Genomic DNA, 5238 nt, shown 5'->3' with positions numbered 1-5238 from the left:
TGAAAATGTAATTTTCTGAAGTTAGTTTGGTCCTAAAATAATTTGTAGCAGTGAAGATACTTCACTTTGGAGCCTGCCTACCGGGCATGTAAAAACTAAAACATTTTCTCCAGCTATGTTTTTAATTGTGGTCCATACTAATCTTAAATAGGTATTTGCATAATGAACTCCTACAGCTCATAAAGCCCATTCTAGACTATTGACTAAATGGCAGAACTTCTAAAGATGGTCCAAATAATGGCTCCAGTCTCTAGATGGAGGGCTTATAGACTTCAGCTTATTAAATGCTCCGTGAGTATCCTAAGCCACATCTGAAAAATCCCATTAATAAATTTTACTAAAAGGAATTTGTAATTATTCCAGCATATTGAGGACTTTTCCATCTGATGTATTCTCTCTGTGTTAGACATCTTTACAAACTTCTTTTGTGAAATGCTTTTTTCTCTCCAAATCTATTATTCAACTTGTGAATCTTCTATTAAATGCAAACAAGATGAGACCACAGAAATGGTAAGTGTGCTTCAATTTGTGAAAGCTGAATTCATATTTTGACTTATGAATTCAGTAAATACTGTACAGATGTTCCAAAAAGAATAGTAATACGTTGATTAAATAAAGCAGGCCAGATTTTTTAAAATGGGGGAAAACATACAGAGTGCTACATGTCTTCTCAATTTTAATATTCAGTTACTGTTACACATATGTACATGAAGCAGCTATCTGCATATTGCAAAACAGCCGTAGATGCTAAACCAGCCATCTGTATCTTCTATATCCTATTTACATGAGAAATATAGTAATTGCCCATTTATTCTCTAGGAATATTTGCATGGTTTTCCACATTATTTTCTAAAAAAATTCCCGCATAAACTCAGCATGTAACTGGATGAGTGTTAGTATATATAGGTCAGAGTTTCAAATTTAAGGTCTGCGTTGAAGTATCACTGCTATTGGGATTTCTCCAGAGGTTGACTGATCTCTGCAAGGACAGGTACTTCTCCAGTCACAGAGCCACTCAAGAATTAGGCATAAGCTGTAGCGCTAATGTGTGCTCCTCTTTCCGGCACTGGCAGCCTGAGGGTTTGGCATACAGAAGAGGCCAACTGCACCTTCACACTTCATTCTCCAGGAAACTGAGTGAGATCACAGGAGGATGAAAGGATGAGATTAACTGGAGCTGCCCAGAATGCACTGAAAAAGTCATTAAGCATAGAAAAGAAGTTGGCTGGCAAAACACATGAACTCCTGAGTGAAATGGTCCACCTGGCCCAGTCTGTCGGATATGAAAGACTCGTGGAAGCTGCTGCCAGGCTGTTTGCTAACCTCTCCCAGTTGGAAAACAGCCAAAGCAAGGCTTTACAAGAGATGGCTCTGCCCATAAGAGACTAAAAGTCACAGACCCACGCATTTTTTCCTTCTGACAGCTCCTGCAGCAGCAGGGACCACCACTGGGAAGGGAGAATCAATCTCTTCTCCAGCCAGGTAGCAATTTGAACACACTTGTGTGCCATAAGCAGCCAGCATACCATAGCTTGGAGATTCTACCAAGAGTAAAAGGCAGACATTTGAGTCAATAACTGGTTGCCCAGATCAGAAGAGCTTTTGGGAGTGGAGCAGGAAGCCGGGTGAGGAAGGAAGTGCGGGTTTAGTGACAAGTGCTCAGCCAAGGCTCCCGAGCTTGCCTTCCTCAATTACTGCCAGAAGCAGTGGCTAACAATCCCCATAATCTCCAGTTCAAATGTTTTGCAATACTCACACAGAGGCATCTGACATATAAACAGTTACAAAAGAGAGAGAACAGTATCAGGGCTACAGACTTTTACCAAGCATCTGCAAGTATATTTTGACATAAACCGAACATGGGCTTAATCTGTGTTTTTGTACAAAAAAATGTTAGTGAAGGGATGTGACTGATAGTTTGCAGGCATGGGAGAGGTTGATGACAGTATGAGGTTAAGGTCCCCTTATTCATGCAGGCAAATACAGTGGCTGGGATCCAATTTTGAGGGGGTGAAGTTATGTAACAGAAGAGGGTGAGGGACACCTCTTCATGAACATGCAAGAGTCCCTGGGCCAGTCACCCCACATGGTAATCTGTGGCTGCTGCCATCTATGGATGCTGTGGGTACATTTCAGCCACTGCTGGTTGCAGTAATTGAAGAAATTAAGATTGAGGACTCCAGGCTTGAATTTCCACAGGCAGATCTTACAATGACTCCCTCAGTAATTTCTTCACAGGGCTCAAATCAGAGGCAGGGGAAGGGGGAACAAAAAGCATTGGTACAGCTTTTCAGAGAACAGCAAAAGCTGGGCATCACCTCCTCCACAGATGATGATGATGACTTCTCTACAGCAGTAATATTTTGCTGCACATGAAGAAACAGTTCATAGATTTAGCTGAGTTACTTTGGCTGGGGAACAATCTAGATAAAATGAGAACTATAGCAACATTTGGTATAGTCTATTGAAAAATTTTTAAACACCAACTTTACCACTGAAGGTGTCATTCAGAAATTTCTTTCACTGATGAATCTTACTGAGTTTCCAAATAGCATGCTGGGCCATGCTGTTTTAGGAAACTAATGTACTTGTTCCATGGAGTCTAAAACCACCTGATATCCTCAGCAAAAGAACACTAAGCAAGACAGTGAGAAACTCTGGAAGTGGAGCTTGAATTTCCTGCTCACAATCTTGTGCTCTGATAGATACAGGACATTTCTACAGCCAGAAACGCAACCTTTGGGACTCATGGTTAAACGTCGGCAAATTTGATACTAACACAAGTCTTAAGATTAGTTAGGAGACACTAGTGTTGAGAAGTACCTGCAGCTACTCAGCCACATCTTGCTTTAACACCTCTGGCTAAAACAAAAAATAGTATTTATACACAAAAAGTCAGGATTACAGAAATGGAAGTTTCTTCTGCACAACCAGTGCCAGAGCATGCAGACATGTAAAAAAACCCCAAAAATATAATTTATTAAAAAAATGACTATGCCAACAAAGGTATTAAACTCTAAAGAAATGGAGGTTGGGGTTTCTGAAAGATGCTGCATGCTTCTACAAGTTCCCTAAACTATATCTATCTGGAGGCAAAACCCCAAAACCATTAAAAAGATATGAAAATGAAAACAACGCCTGGAGGGCTTCCCAAACACCCGTGCCCTCCATAGTGTCCTCATTGCATCTCCTCGGCTGACAAATCCTGAATCTTCACCAGTTCTCCTGGGAACTTCCAAGTTCTCTGCTTGGGCTCTGGCATGGGTTACAATGCCCTAGATGTCAACAGGGCTTACCCATGTGGGTCTGACAGGGTTCAGTACTTCTCTTTCTTCCCTCTGTTCTTCTAACAAAGAGAAAGTACCACGGCATTGTCTGTCTGAATTGTAAGAACAGGACAAAAACTTCAAAGAAAAAGAGTTTTAGAGCTATAAATGGTCTCTCTACACAACTCTCCTACCTATTCCCTATGAAAGGAGTTTAGGAGGTTCAAGCTCCTCAGACCTTTCAGTAAGGTTTTCACATGAGGAAATAGCTTCTTAGCAACTCCTTTGCCCTGATCTGAAAGACATTCTAAATTCTTTATAGTCCTTCTGCTTTCCAGTAAAAACAAAACAAGCTGTTTAACTTCACTGCAGCCTGACAGTTAATAGCTCCTGTATTGTCTCTTAATCACACTGAAATGTCTGTTGAAGGATGTATCATTGTTTTAACTTCCTGCTAGCTTTTTTCTTACACAGCCTGCCATTAAACTAAATTAACTGTATTCATATTGTAACCATAATTTACAACTTTTTAAAGAGACATGACACATCTTTAAAATTGTAAGTAATTGTAATCTTTGTGGCCCACAAAGAAGGTGAATGGAAGAGGGTTATTCTGTGTCTTTCAAAAGGAGAACTAGAGAGCATCAATGGAAAAAGCAGGTAGGGGTTTCAAAGCCAAGGGAAAGGGATGCTTCTTCACACAGGGTGTCGAGAGGGTACCTGCGCCTTCTGTGCTGCAGAATGTTAAAATTCACCTGGCTCAGAAAAATCTAGAAAATTCATGGAAAAGAGTTTACACAAGACTCGCTTTGGCTCAGAAAGTCCTCAAACCACAAGTCACTGGAGGCCGGGAAGATACTGTGAAATATTGCTGCATACTTGCCTTGCTTATACACCTTTGTCTCTGTATTTGCTAGTGCTGAGTCCTCTTATTGCCCAGTCCTGTTCCCAGGGGCACTGCATTACGTCCCCACACCCATTTAACATCAAGTCCTGAAACTGAAGATGTGTCTGACATAAAATTGACAAGAATGGATGCTACACTTGATTTTGGCTAAAAGGCCAAGAAGGGATGTGGAGACAAGAAGCAAGTTAGTCTGACCCAGCATGGTAGTTCCTATGGTCTCATTATGGAGCTAGTCCATGCCCTGTCTGTGTCTCTCTGGAGAAAAGCAAGGACTTCAAATACAAAGAAGCCACTGTTCCATACTAACACCATTACTAACTAGTATGAGATATGAATGAGTGGAAGAACTGCGTTCCTTCATTATTTTCCCCACATTTTAAAGGGCATAAGACTGTATTTTATCTTTTGATTATTCCTTTCTTAATTTGCTGAATTTTATTTCCAGCCTAACTATTTATCCGTTTTGCTTCTTTTCCTTATTTTTGCTTGGTTCTACATCATTGCAAAACACCCTCCCATTCCCTCAAAGAATCTCTCTTGATTGTTATAAACAGAGCCCTTCTAGAGCTCCTTCAATCTTAGACTCTCCTCAGATGAATACATATATGACATCTGCACGAGATTTGTATTGTTTCAATCTGATTTTATATCTCAGAAGCTTTCATCAGAGAAAAATTAGTACCTCATCCAAAGTCTGTGATGTTTGTGGAGAAAAAGATAAGCAGGTACCAAACTGCTTGTCCTGTGCTCTATCACATATTGCTGCATCCTTCAAACTGGAACCCACAGAAAAATCCTTCTGTTATTTCCAGTCTGAGACAGTTTCCTTCATACCCTTTCCTTACTGAATGACTGTAAATCCAGCAATTCTACGTTCCTGAACAAAGTGAGAAGGCTCAACCATCGCATCACATCCTTTTTTGGAAAAAGGATTAAAAAACCCCGAGAACTCTGTGTAACTGCTTGGTGAAATATTATACATATCCTAACACCATGGGTGAAAGCAATAACATGCAGGATCTCTTTCATTCATATACTCGCAAATGTTCCTATACTCTAGGCTGA

The 5238-nt window shown here is 40.4% G+C and overlaps 1 pseudogene; it reads right to left on the bottom strand.

The window, feature by feature from the left end:
- Nucleotides 1–4227: 4227 nt before the first annotated feature.
- LOC141958299 (U2 spliceosomal RNA) lies at nt 4228–4340 on the bottom strand (annotated as a pseudogene).
- Nucleotides 4341–5238: the final 898 nt, after the last annotated feature.

This window comes from Athene noctua, chromosome 2, assembly GCF_965140245.1.
Source record: "Athene noctua chromosome 2, bAthNoc1.hap1.1, whole genome shotgun sequence".
Lineage (NCBI taxonomy): Eukaryota > Metazoa > Chordata > Aves > Strigiformes > Strigidae > Athene > Athene noctua.
The sequence above is the reverse complement of the archived record's forward strand: the minus strand, read 5'-3'. Positions and strand labels throughout refer to the sequence as shown.